The sequence below is a fragment of the Ranitomeya imitator genome, chromosome 2 (genome assembly GCF_032444005.1).
Source record: "Ranitomeya imitator isolate aRanImi1 chromosome 2, aRanImi1.pri, whole genome shotgun sequence".
NCBI classification, from domain to species: Eukaryota; Metazoa; Chordata; class Amphibia; order Anura; family Dendrobatidae; genus Ranitomeya; species Ranitomeya imitator.
In genome coordinates this window covers 273,349,409-273,365,189 of record NC_091283.1, presented here as the reverse complement: position 1 = coordinate 273,365,189, position 15,781 = coordinate 273,349,409, and positions in this window count along the sequence as shown.

Sequence of the window (15,781 nt, the reverse complement as noted above, 5' to 3'; positions counted from 1 at the left end):
AGAAGGCTAAAGAATACATTTCAAAAACCTGACCGGCACATCCAAACATAGACTGAGTGTGAACAGGTGCTGAACCTAGAGTCGCCAACTCGTATATAGTTAAGTAAATAAGGCAGCACACTGCAGTGCTAAAACATATAAATTTGAAAACACGAAATTTGAACTGCATTACTGCACTAGAAATATGAAAAATGAGAGCTTTTAGCGCATAAAAATGGCCAATTTTATGTGTACCTGGTAGCCCCTTTACGGCATCTCTCTTATACCAGGTCCTACGCTTGCCTTACCTCGCTGAGAATAAACGTCTCCATCTGAATGGGTACATGTGAAACCTCTTCCTAGACCAAAATTCTCTCTCTCTATGGAGGGGTATTGGACCTGCTGCAATTAAAACACCTGAAGCTAGGAGGCGGAGTGCACGATCAGAAGGCTAAAGAATACATTTCAAAAACCTGACCGGCACATCCAAACATAGACTGAGTGTGAACAGGTGCTGAACCTAGAGTCGCCAACTCGTATATAGTTAAGTAAATAAGGCAGCACACTGCAGCGCTAAAACATGTAAATTTGAAAACACAAAATTTGAACTGCATTACTGCACTAGAAATATGAAAAATGAGAGCTTTTAGCGCATAAAAATGGCCAATTTTATGTGTACCTGGTAGCCCCTTTACGGCATCTCTCTTATACCAGGTCCTACACTTGCCTTACCTCGCTGAGAATAAACGTCTCCATCTGAATGGGTACATGTGAAACCTCTTCCTAGACCAAAATTCTCTCTCTCTATGGAGGGGTATTGGACCTGCTGCAATTAAAACACCTGAAGCTAGGAGGCGGAGTGCACGATCAGAAGGCTAAAGAATACATTTCAAAAACCTGACCGGCACATCCAAACATAGACTGAGTGTGAACAGGTGCTGAACCTAGAGTCGCCAACTCGTATATAGTTAAGTAAATAAGGCAGCACACTGCAGCGCTAAAACATGTAAATTTGAAAACACGAAATTTGAACTGCATTACTGCACTAGAAATATGAAAAATGAGAGCTTTTAGAGCATAAAAATGGCCAATTTTATGTGTACCTGGTAGCCCCTTTACGGCATCTCTCTTATACCAGGTCCTACGCTTGCCTTACCTCGCTGAGAATAAACGTCTCCATCTGAATGGGTACATGTGAAACCTCTTCCTAGACCAAAATTCTTTCTCTCTATGGAGGGGTATTGGACCTAGAAATATGAAAAATGAGAGCTTTTAGCGCATAAAAATGGCAAATTTTCATATTTCTAGTGCAGTAATGCAGTTCAAATTTCGTGTTTTCAAATTTACATGTTTTAGCTCTGCAGTGTGCTGCCTTATTTACTTAACTATATATGAGTTGGCGACTCTAGGTTCAATACCTGTTCACACTCAGTCTATGTTTGGATGTGCCGGTCAGGTTTTTGAAATGTATTCTTTAGCCTTCTGATCGTGCACTCCGCCTCCTAGCTTCAGGTGTTTTAATTGCAGCAGGTCCAATACCCCTCCATAGAGAGAGAGAATTTTGGTCTAGGAAGAGGTTTCACATGTACCCATTCAGATGGAGACGTTTATTCTCAGCAAGGTAAGGCAAGCGTAGGACCTGGTATAAGAGAGATGCCGTAAAGGGGCTACCAGGTACACATAAAATTGGCCATTTTTATGCGCTAAAAGCTCTCATTTTTCATATTTCTAGTGCAGTAATGCAGTTCAAATTTCGTGTTTTCAAATTTACATGTTTTAGCGCTGCAGTGTGCTGCTCTATTTATTTAACTATATACGAGTTGGCGACTCTAGGTTCAGCACCTGTTCACACTCAGTCTATGTTTGGATGTGCCGGTCAGGTTTTTGAAACGTATTCTTTAGCCTTCTGATCGTGCACTCCGCCTCCTAGCTTCAGGTGCTTTAATTGCAGCAGGTCCAATACCCCTCCATAGAGAGAGAGAATTTTGGTCTAGGAAGAGGTTTCACATGTACCCATTCAGATGGAGACATTTATTCTCAGCGAGGTAAGGCAAGCGTAGGACCTGGTATAAGAGAGATGCCGTAAAGGGGCTACCAGGTACACATAAAATTGGCCATTTTTATGCGCTAAGGCTACGTTCACATTGGCGTTCCGCCAATGTGCGTCGCTGTTGCGCCGGCGACGCAGCGGCGACGCGCCCCTATGTTTAACATAGGGGACGCGTGCGTTTTTTGGGTGGCGTTTTTCGACACTTGCGTCGTTTTCGACGCTAGCGTCGGACGCAAGAAAATGCAACAAGTTGCATTTTCTGTGCGTCCGATTTTGGTCAAAAAACGACGCACGCGTCGCAAAACGCGCGCGTTTTTGCGTGCGTTTGCGCGCGTTTTTGCGTGCGTTTTTGCGTGCGTCGCCGACGCAGGGCGGCGCAACGCTAGTGTGAACGTAGCCTAAAAGCTCTCATTTTTCATATTACTTGACCCCCACAGTATATTGTACATTCCTCCACACAAAGTATGATGTCTTCACAGTACATTTCTCCACACACAGTATGGGGGCCATCACCCAGTACATTCACCTCCATACAGTATGATGTCCTCACAGCATATTAACCCCACATGAAGTATGATGCCCCCAAAGTGCATTCCCCCTATACATTATGATGTCCACAAATTACATTCCCTCCACACAGTATGATGCCCCCTCAGTACAATCCCCCTCACACACAGTATGATGCCCCCTCAGTACTATCCCCCTCACACACAATATGATGCCAATATGATATTCCCACAGAATGATGACCCCCGCAGTATATTGTACATTCCTCCACACAAAGTATGATGTCTTCACAGTACATTCCTCCACACAAAGTATGGTTTCAATGACCAGTACATTCCCCCACAAACAGTATGATTTCCTCACAGTACATTCCCCCCACAAACAGTATGATGTCCCCACAGTACATTCTCTCCAAACAGTATCATGACCCCACTTCACATTCTTCCACACACCCCTTTAAAGAGTATAATGTCCTCTCATCATTCCCCCACACATAATATGATGTCCCCACAGTACATTCTCCCACACAGTATGATATACCCACAGTACAATCCTCACACACAGTATGTTAGGGGCTGAGAAAGATCCAAAACTTTGTGGCCCATAAGAATAGGTGCAGTCATATCTGGTTGCTGAATCCAAAGTCAATATGGATTGTGTGGACTGCTTGTGGGAATGGTTGACGTAGTGGGTACCCTTGGGAGTCAGGACCAAAGAGGAAAGTGGTGTGGGTGGAAAGCATGGTAGAACAGTCCTGTCGAGAGACACTGCTAGGTAGTAAATTTAGAGTGAGAACTCAACGATCAGCTGTGATTTGTAGAGAAGCCTAGCTGTAAGTGTTCAGTTTTTCTGTAGCGCCACCTCAAGATAAATTAAGTATTACACAGTGTTCAGTCAAATCGGGCGTTGTTTGTAACCACATTTCTTTTTGACCAAGAGACCCAAACAGAGGACCTTCTCTATTACCTCCATAAGAGGGTCTATGGAAATGGGCATCAGAAACATTAAGCTATGACTACAGTATGCCCCGGAAAGCACAGAAAGATTCACGACTGAATCACCAATCTAACCCAAGAAGAGGTGCGAAACCGGCTAAATAAGATTAAAATAGATAAATCTCCGGGTCCGGATGGCATACACCCACGAGTACTAAGAGAACTAAGTAATGTAATAGATAAACCATTATTTCTTATTTTTAGGGACTCTATAGCGACAGGGTCTGTTCCGCAGGATTGGCGCATAGCAAATGTGGTGCCAATATTCAAAAAGGGCTCTAAAAGTGAACCTGGAAATTATAGGCCAGTAAGTCTAACCTCTATTGTTGGTAAAATATTTGAAGGGTTTCTGAGGGATGTTATTCTGGATTATCTCAATGAGAATAACTGTTTAACTCCATATCAGCATGGGTTTATGAGAAATCGCTCCTGTCAAACCAATCTAATCAGTTTTTATGAAGAGGTAAGCTATAGGCTGGACCACGGTGAGTCATTGGACATGGTATATCTCGATTTTTCCAAAGCGTTTGATACCGTGCCGCACAAGAGGTTGGTACACAAAATGAGAATGCTTGGTCTGGGGGAAATTGTGTGTAAATGGGTTAGTAACTGGCTTAGTGATAGAAAGCAGAGGGTGGTTATAAATGGTATAGTCTCTAACTGGGTCGCTGTGACCAGTGGGGTACTGCAGGGGTCAGTATTGGGACCTGTTCTCTTCAACATATTCATTAATGATCTGGTAGAAGGTTTACACAGTAAAATATCGATATTTGCAGATGATACAAAACTATGTAAAGCAGTTAATACAAGAGAAGATAGTATTCTGCTACAGATGGATCTGGATAAGTTGGAAACTTGGGCTGAAAGGTGGCAGATGAGGTTTAACAATGATAAATGTAAGGTTATACACATGGGAAGAAGGAATCAATGTCACCATTACACACTGAATGGGAAACCACTGGGTAAATCTGACAGGGAGAAGGACTTGGGGATCCTAGTTAATGATAAACTTACCTGGAGCAGCCAGTGCCAGGCAGCAGCTGCCAAGGCAAACAGGATCATGGGGTGCATTAAAAGAGGTCTGGATACACATGATGAGAGCATTATACTGCCTCTGCACAAATCCCTAGTTAGACCGCACATGGAGTACTGTGTCCAGTTTTGGGCACCGGTGCTCAGGAAGGATATAATGGAACTAGAGAGAGTACAAAGGAGGGCAACAAAATTAATAAAGGGGATGGGAGAACTACAATACCCAGATAGATTAGCAAAATTAGGATTATTTAGTCTAGAAAAAAGACGACTGAGGGGCGATCTAATAACCATGTATAAGTATATAAGGGGACAATACAAATATCTCGCTGAGGATCTGTTTATACCAAGGAAGGTGACGGGCACAAGGGGACATTCTTTGCGTCTGGAGGAGAGAAGGTTTTTCCACCAACATAGAAGAGGATTCTTTACTGTTAGGGCAGTGAGAATCTGGAATTGCTTGCCTGAGGAGGTGGTGATGGCGAACTCAGTCGAGGGGTTCAAGAGAGGCCTGGATGTCTTCCTGGAGCAGAACAATATTGTATCATACAATTAGGTTCTGTAGAAGGACGTAGATCTGGGGATTTATTATGATGGAATATAGGCTGAACTGGATGGACAAATGTCTTTTTTCGGCCTTACGAACTATGTTACTATGTTACTAACTATGTTACTATGTAACTTATGGCCACATCCCAGATCTGATGTGACCCCGGCATCACAGATGGCACAAAAGGAACCGGGAAAACATCATGACGAAGCTTTTTTTCCCCATTAAAACGTGACCAATTATCAGACAATCATGAAGTTCTTGCAGAATTCTCCTCTGCAGCCGACAAGCTGTGCTGCTAAGAAACTCTCCGTCTATTCCACAATCCCCCTCCTGTCATATCTCCGGCTCTGGTGCCTTTCCGATGAGTGGGCTCTCGGTTTATTACTTTTATATCACAATGCGACTCTTTAATACAGCTTGTCATAATTACCCATGTCAAGCCTCTTACCTGTGGTGATCACAACACACTGACGCTATACTATGCAGAATGAGACAAAAGGAGCAACAAAAAGAACGGTCTTTGTATCGTTTAGATGACAAGTCAGTGACGAGGGGGTTTATATTACAGCAATTTTCTAGAATTTCCATTAAGCATAATATAAGGGAAGTTTAACCTGCCATAGGAACTGCATGAATATCCTTTAACTAGGTTTTTAAAATTTGGACTTTTCCCAAAAAATAAATTGTAAGAGAGGTAGAAACTGGAAGAAATTATCTGATTTCTTGCTATGACAGTCAGGGGTTCTGTGATGACGCCATGTAAGCCAATCCAATATTTGAGAGGACTTGACTTCTCAGCTTTTAATTTTTGACATCAATTATAGTGAGAAATTAAGTATTTGATACACTGCCGATTTTGTAAGTTTTCCCTCCTACAAAGAATGAAGAGGTCTGTAATTTTTATTGTAGGTACACTTGTGAGAGACAGAATCTAAAAATAAAAACCAGAAAATCACATTGTAGGATTTTTACATAATTAATTTGCATTTTATTGCATAAAATAAGTATTTAGTACAATAGAAAAACAGGACTTAATATTTTGTCCAGAAACCTTTGTTTGCAATTACAGAGGTCAGACGGTTCCTGTAGTTCTTGACCAAGTTTGCACACACTGCAGCAGGGATTTTGGCCCCCTCCTCTGTACAAATCTTTTCCAGATCTTTCAGGTTTTGGGGCTGTAGCTGGACAACATTGAGTTTCAGCTCCCTCCAAAAATTTTCTATTGGGTTCAGGTCTGGAGACTGGCTAGGCCACTTCAGGACCTTGAAATGCTTATTACGGAGCAAATCCTTAGTTGCCCTGGCTGTGTGTTTTTGGGTCATGCTGGAAAACCCAGCCATGATCCATCTTCACTGCTCTTATTGAGGGAAGAAGGAGGTTGTTGGCCTAAATCTCGCGATACATGACTCCATCCATCCTCCCTTCAATATGTTGCATCATCCTGTCTCCTTTGTAGAAAAGAACCCTCAAAGTATGATGTTTTCCCCACCATGCTTCATGGTTGGGACTGTGTTCTTGGGGTTGTACTAATCATTCTTCTTCCTCTAAACATGGCGAGTTGAGTTGATACCAAAAAATTCGATTTTGGTCTCATTTGACCAAATGACTTTCTCCACTGGATCATCTAGATAGTCATTGGAGAACTTCAAATGGGTCTGAATGAACATGTGCTGGCCTGAGTAAGGGGACCTTGTGTGCCCTGCAAGATTTTAATCCATGACGGTGCAGAGTGTTACTAACAGTAATATTTGAGATTATGGTTTCAGATCTCTTCAGGTCATTGAACAGGTCCTCCCGTGTAGGTCTGGGATGATCCCTGATCTTTCTCAGAATCATCCTTACTCCACGAGGTGAGATCTTGCATGGAACCCCAGACCGAGGAAGACAGACAGTCATCTTGTGTTTCTTCCATTCTCTAATAATTGTGCCAACCATTGTTGCCTTCTCACCAAGCTGCTTTCCTATTGTCCTGTAGCCCATCCCAGCCTTGTACAGATATACAATTTTGTCCCTTGTGTCCTTATACAGCTCTTTGGTTTTGGCCATGGTCCAATTTTAGAGTGGGATTTATTGAGTGTGTAGACAGAATTGGCAGTGTCCCCACTGTATGTGAACAGAAAAGATGGGTCCTCAAAGCAAAGAACAAAGTAGGGCCCCCTTAAAAGTTCTAGATGATCTCATCCAAGACTGAAGTTCTCATATTTAAATCCCCCTCCTTTGAATAAGACTTGGTGTGACCTAATTATTTACTGAGAATGGAGCTTTTCTAAACAAGGCAGTTCTGTATGGGCACGTAATATTAACCCCTTCATGACCCAGCCTATTTTGACCTTAAAGACCTTGCCGTTTTTTGCAATTCTGACCAGTGTCCCTTTATGAGGTAATAACTCAGGAACGCTTCAACGGATCCTAGCGGTTCTGAGATTGTTTTTTCGTGACATATTGGGCTTCATGTTAGTGGTAAATTTAGGTCAATAAATTCTGCGTTTATTTGTGATAAAAATGGAAATTTGGCGAAAATTTTGAAAATTTCGCAATTTTCACATTTTGAATTTTTATTCTGTTAAACCAGAGAGATATGTGACACAAAATAGTTAATAAATAACATTTCCCAAATGTTTACTTTACATCAGCACAATTTTGGAAACAAAATTTTTTTTTGTTAGGAAGTTATAAGGGTTAAAATTTGACCAGCGATTTGTCATTTTTACAACGAAATTTACAAAACCATTTTTTTTAGGGACCACCTCACATTTGAAGTCAGTTTGAGGGGTCTATATGGCTGAAAATACCCAAAAGTGACACCATTCTAAAAACTGCACCCCTCAAGGTACTCAAAACCACATTCAAGAAGTTTATTAACCCTTCAGGTGCTTCACAGCAGCAGAAGCAACATGGAAGGAAAAAATGAACATTTAACTTTTTAGTCACAAAAATTATCTTTTAGCAACAATTTTTTTATTTTCCCAATGGTAAAAGGAGAAACTGAACCACGAAAGTTGTTGTCCAATTTGTCCTGAGTACGCTGATACCTCATATGTGGGGGTAAACCACTGTTTGGGCGCACGGCAGGGCTTGGAAGGGAAGGAGCGCCATTTGACTTTTTGAATCAAAAATTGGCTCCACTCTTTAGCGGACACCATGTCACGTTTGGAGAGCCCCCGTGTGCCTAAAAATTGGAGCTCCCCCACAAGTGACCCCATTTTGGAAACTAGACGCCCCAAGGAACTTATCTAGATGCATAGTGAGCACTTTGAACCCCCAGGTGCTTCACAAATTAATCCGTAAAAATGAAAAAGTACTTTTTTTTCACACAAAAATTCTTTTAGCCTCAATTTTTTCATTTTCACATGGGCAACAGGATAAAATGGATCCTAAAATGTGTTGGGCAATTTCTCCTGAGTACACCAATACCTCACATGTGGGGGTAAACCACTGTTTGGGCACATGGTAAGGCTCGGAAGGGAAGGAGCGCCATTTGACTTTTTGAATGAAAAATTATTTCCATCGTTAGCGGACACCATGTCGCGTTTGGATAGCTCCTGTGTGCCTAAACATTGGCGCTCCCCCACAAGTGACCCCATTTTGGAAACTAGACCCCCCAAGGAACTTATTTAGACGCCTAGTGAGCACTTTAAACCCTCAGGTGCTTCACAAATTGATCTGTAAAAATGAAAAAGTACTTTTTTTTCACAAAAAAATTCTTTTCGCCTCAATTTTTTCATTTTCACATGGGCAGTAGGGTAAAATGGATCATAAAATTTGTTGGGCAATTTCTCCTGAGTACGTCGATACATCATATGTGGGGGTAAACCACTGTTTGGGCACTCGGCAGGGCTCGGAAGGGAAGGCGCGCCATTTGACTTTTTGAATGGAAAATTAGCTCCAATTGTTAGCGGACACCATGTCGCGTTTGGAGAGCCCCTGTGTGCCTAAACATTGGAGCTCCCCCACAAGTGACCCCATTTTGGAAACTAGACCCCCCAAGGAACTTATCTAGATGCATATTGAGCACTTTAAACCCCCAGGTGCTTCACAGAAGTTTATAACGCAGAGCCATGAAAATAAAAAATAATTTTTCTTTCCTCAAAAATGATTTTTTAGCCTGGAATTTCCTATTTTGCCAAGGATAATAGGAGAAATTGGACCCCAAATATTGTTGTCCAGTTTGTCCTGAGTACGCAGATACCCCATATGTGGGGGTAAACCACTGTTTGGGCGCACGGCAGGGCTCGGAAGGGATGGCACGCCATTTGGCTTTTTAAATGGAAAATTAGCTCCAATCATTAGCGGACACCATGTCACGTTTGGAGAGCCCCTGTGTGCCTAAACATTGGAGATCCCCCAGAAATGACACCATTTTGGAAACTAGACCCCCAAAGGAACTAATCTAGATGTGTGGTGAGGACTTTGAACCCCCAAGTGCTTCACAGAAGTTTATAACGCAGAGCCATGAAAAAAAAAAAAAATATTTTCTCAAAAATGATCTTTTAGCCTGCAATTTTTTATTTTCCCAAGGGTAACAGGAGAAATTTGACCCCAAAAGTTGTTGTCCAGTTTCTCCTGAGTACGATGATACCCCATATGTGGGGGTAAATCACTGTTTGGGCACATGCCGGGGCTCGGAAGTGAAGTAGTGACGTTTTGAAATGCAGACTTTGATGGAATGCTCACGTTGCGTTTGCAGAGCCCCTGATGTGGCTTAACAGTAGAAACCCCCCACAAGTGACCCCATTTTGGAAACTAGACCCCCAAAGGAACTTATCTAGATGTGTGGTGAGCACTTTGAACCCCCAAGTGCTTCATAGAAGTTTATAATGCAGAGCCGTGAAAATAATAAATACGTTTTCTTTCCTCAAAAATAATTATTTATCCCAGAATTTTTTATTTTCCCAAGGGTTACAGAAGAAATTGGACCCCAAAAGTTGTTGTCCAGTTTCTCCTGAGTACGCTGATACCCCATATGTGGGGGTAAACCACTGTTTGGGCACATGCCGAGGCTCGGAAGTGAAGTAGTGACGTTTTGAAATGCAGACTTTGATGGAATGCTCTGTGGGCGTCACGTTGCGTTTGCAGAGCCCCTGATGTGGCTTAACAGTAGAAACCCCCCACAAGTGACCGCATTTTGGAAACTAGACCCCGAAAGGAACTTATCTAGATGTGTGGTGAGCACTTTGAACCCCCAAGCGCTTCATAGAAGTTTATAATGCAGAGCCGTGAAAATAATAAATACGTTTTCTTTCCTCAAAAATAATTATTTAGCCCAGAATTTTTTAATTTTCCCAAGGGTAACAGGAGAAATGTGACCCCAATATTTGTTGTCCAGTTTCTCCTGAGTACGGTGATACCCCATATGTGGGGGTAAACTACTGTTTGGGCACATGCCGGGGCTTGGAATTGAAGTAGTGACGTTTTGAAATGCAGACTTTGATGGAATGCTCTGCGGGCGTCACGTTGCGTTTGCAGAGCCCCTGATGTGCCTAAACAGTAGAAACCCCCCACAAGTGACCCCATTTTGGAAACTAGACCCCGAAAGGAACTTATCTAGATGTGTGGTGAGCACTTTGAACCCCCAAGTGCTTCATAGAAGTTTATAATGCAGAGCCGTGAAAATAATAAATACGTTTTCTTTCCTCAAAAATAATTATTTAGCCAAGAATTTTTTATTTTCCCAAGGGTTACAGGAGAAATTGGACCCCAAAAGTTGTTGTCCAGTTTCTCCTGAGTACGCTGATACCCCATGAGTGGGGGTAAACCACTGTTTGGGCACACGTCGGGGCTCAGAAGGGAAGTAGTGACTTTTGAAATGCAGACTTTGATGGAATGGTCTGCGGGTGTCACGTTGCGTTTGCAGAGCCCCTGGTGTGCCTAAACAGTAGAAACCCCCACAAGTGACCCCATTTTAGAAATTAGACCCCCCAAGGAACTTATCTAGATATGTGGTGAGCACTTTGAACCCCCAAGTGCTTCACAGACGTTTACAACGCAGAGCCGTGAAAATAAAAAATCATTTTTCTTTCCTCAAAAATTATGTTTTAGCAAGCATTTTTTTTTATTCACAAGGGTAACAGGAGAAATTGGACCCCACTAATTGTTGCGCAGTTTGTCCTGAGTATGCTGGTACCCCATATGTGGGGGTAAACCACTGTTTGGGCACACGTCAGGGCTCGGAAGTGAGGGAGCACCATTTGACTTTTTGAATACGAGATTGGCTGGAATCAATGGTGGCGCCATGTTGCGTTTGGAGACCCCTGATGTGCCTAAACAGTGGTAACCCCTCAATTCTACCTCCAACACTAACCCCAACACACCCCTAACCCTAATCCCAACTGTAGCCATAACCCTAAACACAACCCTAACCGCAACACACCCCTAACCACAACCCTAACCCCAACACACCCCTAACCATAACCACAACCCTAATTCCAACCCTAACCCTAAGGCTATGTGCCCACGTTGCGGATTCGTGTGAGATATTTTCGCACCATTTTTTAAAAATCCGCGGGTAAAAGGCACTGCGTTTTACCTGCGGATTTTCCGCAGATTTCCAGTGTTTTTTGTGCGGATTTCACCTGCGGATTCCTATTGAGGAACAGGTGTAATTCGCTGCGGAATCCGCACAAAGAATTGACATGCTGCGGAAAATACAACGCAGCGTTTCCGCGCGGTATTTTCCGCACCATGGGCACAGCGGATTTGGTTTTTCATATGTTTACATGGTACTGTAAACCTGATTGAACACTGCTGCGGATCCGCAGCCAAATCCGCACCGTGTGCACATAGCCTAATTCTAAAGGTATGTGCACATGCTGCGGAAAACGCTGCGGATCCGCAGCAGTTTCCCATGAGTTTACAGTTCAATGTAAACCTACGGGAAACAAAAATCGCTGTGCCCATGCTGCGGAAAAACTGCACGGAAACGCAGCGGTTTACATTCCGCAGCATGTCACTTCTTTGTGTGGATTCCGCAGCGGTTTTACAACTGCTCAAATAGAAAATCGCAGTTGTAAAACCGCAGTGAAATGCGCAGAAAAACCGCGGTAAATCCGCCATAAATCCGCAGCGGTTTAGCACTGCGGATTTATCAAATCCGCAGCGGAAAAATCCGCAGAGGACCAGAATACGTGTGCACATACCGAAACCCTAACCCTAGCCCTAACCCTACCCCTACCCCTAGCCCTAACCCTACCCCTAACCCTACCCCTACCCCTAGCCCTACCCCTAACCCTACCCCTAACCCTAACCCTATTCTAACATTAGTGGAAAAAAAAAAATTTCTTTATTTTTTTATTGTCCCTACCTATGGGGGTGACAAAGGGGGGGGGTCATTTATTATTTTTTTTATTTTGATCACTGAGATATAATCTATCTCAGTGATCAAAATGCACTTTGGAACGAATCTGCCGGCCGGCAGATTCGGCGGGCGCACTGCGCATGCGCCCGCCATTTTGGAAGATGGCGGTGCCCAGGGAGAAGACGGACGGGACCCCGGCTGGATCGGTAAGTATGATGGGGTGGGGGGGACCACGGGGGGGGGATCGGAGCACGGGGGGGGAATCGGAGTGCGGGAGGGGTGGAACGGAGCACGGGGGCGTGGAACGGAGCACGGGGGGCTGGAATGGAGCACGGGGGGGTGGAACGGAGCACCGGGGGGGTGGATCGGAGTGCAGGGGGGGTGATTGGAGCACGGGGGGGTGATTGGAGCACCGGGGGAGCGGACAAGAGCACGGGGGGGAGCGGAGCACTGGACGGAGGGGAGTCGGAGCAGTGTACCGGCCAGATCGGAGGGCTGGGGGGGCGATCGGTGGGGTAGGGTGGGGGCACACTAGTATTTCCAGCCATGGCCGATGATATTTCAGCATCGGCCATGGCTGGATTGTAATATTTCACCCGTTATAATAGGTGAAATATTACAAATCGCTCTGATTGGCAGTTTCACTTTCAACAGCCAATCAGAGCGATCGTAGCCACGAGGGGGTGAAGCCACCCTCCCTGGGCTAAACTACCACTCCCCCTGTCCCTGCAGATCGGGTGAAATGGGAGTTAACCCTTTCACCCGATCTGCAGGGACGCGATCTTTCCATGACGCCGCATAGGCGTCATGGGTCGGAATGGCACCGACTTTCATGACGCCTACGTGGCGTCATGGGTCGGGAAGGGGTTAAAACAAATGAGACCAATTATGGCTCAGCCTCATAGTAGCCACAAGGACAGCCTACTGAATAGAATGATAAAGCTAAGTACTAAAATTGTCAAGTTGTCTTTTCTTGAATGTTGGTTGAGCCCACAAGGATTCCTAAATCAGAAAAGTTTTGTTTACAAACCATATGATGAACCCAAAAGATAAAAGGCTGAGATATGTGAAGAACAAATGGCCAATATTGAGAGTGGCCTCTTCTCACAATTATTTGATTGATGAAGACAGTGGTATTTTGAAGGTCATCAGTTGACTCCGGCAGGACAATTAGTGAGCTGTGTCAAGAATAAATGGTCATCCATGTCATCATGCAGTTTGAGAAAAAAAATTTAAGATTTAGGAAACCTTTTTATCTGAACCTACATTCAAGGAAAGGAAATTTTTGAGATTTAACAATATTATTTATGCAAGAAGACAACTATAGAGGCTACAACATTTTGTTCTTGACACATCTCACTATTTGATCTTCTGGGCTTAACTGATGACCTGACAATGAATTAAGGCTTGCAAGAGACATCAATAGCAATAAAAAAGGATTTTGGGGATATGTCAAAAGTAAAAGAAAAGACAAAGATTCTATAGGATTTTTACAGGAGGAAGATGATGAAATGGTAAGAAAGGATGTTAAGAAGGCCGAAGTTTTAAATTTCTACTTTGCATCTGCTTTCTCTCAGAAAGGAAATGTAACATCAACTGATCTTCACTGTCCTATCAAAGTTATAGAAGAATCCAGGATATCTATAACATAAAGATAGTGAGGAAACACTTAGCTAACATAAATGAATTCAAGTCTCCAGGTCCAGATGAATTACACCCCAGAGTACTGAAAGAGATAGCAGAAGAAATTTTTGAACAACTCTCCATAATCTTTGAAAATTATTGGAGAACAGGAGAAGTCCTAGAAGACTGAGAAGAGCAAATGTTGTTCCTATCTTCAAAAAGGGGAAGAAGGTAGACACCCAGGGAACTATAGGCCGGGTGAGTCTGACTTCCATACCAGGAAAGATCTTTGAACAAATTATTAGTCAGCATGGGTTTGCAACTAATAAGTCATGTCAGACTAACTTAATTTCCTTCTATGACTGAATCACTGACTGGGTGGATCAGGGAAATGCTGTAGATATAGTATATCTTGACTTCAGCAAAGCATTTGTCAACATATCTCACACCATCCTTATTGAAAAAATCACTAAGTATGGAATGGACAAGGCAACTGTTAGGTGGATTCATAACTGGCATAGTGATCGGACCCAAAGAGTGGTCGTAAATGGCTGCACATCTAGTTGGAAGAATGTCTCAAGTGGGGTACCACAGGGTTCTGTCCTGGGCCCTGTATTGTTCTCAACATCTTTATCAGTGATTTAGCTGAAGGAATTGAATGTACCCTAATTAAATTTGCTGATTACACGAAGCTAGGAGGGATAGCTAATACTAGAAAAGATAGAAGATTCAAAAAATATAAATAAACTGGAGCAGTGGGCAGCAACTAACAGAATGGTTTTTAACAAGGAAAAATGAAAAGTACTACATCTGGGCAATGAAAATGAAAAAAAAAAACATATACAGAATGGGAGGAACAGGGCTAAGCAACAGCACATGTGAAAAAGACTTGGGTATACTAATAGATCATAAACTGAACATGAGTCAATAGTGTGATGCAGCAGCAAAAAGGGCAAATACAATTCTGGCATGTTTTAACAGAAGCATACAGTCTAGATCTCGCAAAGTCATTATTGTCCTCTACTCCTCTTTGGCCAGACCTAATCTGGAATACTGTGTACAGTTTTGGGCACTACATTTTAAAAAAAGACATCAACAAACTGGAGCAAGTTCAGAGAAAAGCGACCAGAATGGTGACCGGTCTTCAAACCATGTCCTATGAGGAACGATTACAGGATTTGGGAATGTTTAGCTTGCAAAAGAGAAGACTGAGAGGAGACTTAATAGCTGTCTACAAATATCTCAAGGGCTGTCACATTGAAGAAGGATCATCTTTACTCTCATTTGCACAAGGAAAGACTAGTAGCAATGGGATGAAACTGAATGGGAGGAGAGACAGATTAGATTTTAGAAAAAACTTTTTGAGAGTTAGGGTGATCAATGAGTGGAACAGGCTGCCACAAGAGGTGGTGAGTTCTCCTTCCATGGAAGTTTTCAAACAGAGGATGGACAGACATCTGTCTGGGATGATTTAGTAAATCCTGCTTTGAGCAGGGGGTTGGGCCAGATGACCCTGGAGGTCCCTTCCAACTCTACCATTCTATGATTCTACCTCAAGACACCAAGTGATCATAACTCATTGACCTCAAAATAGCAACTTGAGGTGTCTCCTAGTTTGTATGATACTACTAAATCCAAAAATAATAGTTCAGTTGCCAGGCATTGAATGCTTATTGAGCCTAAAAGGATGCCTAAATCATAAAATTGTCTTTGAACAACATCACGGTGATGACCATATGTTCTTGACC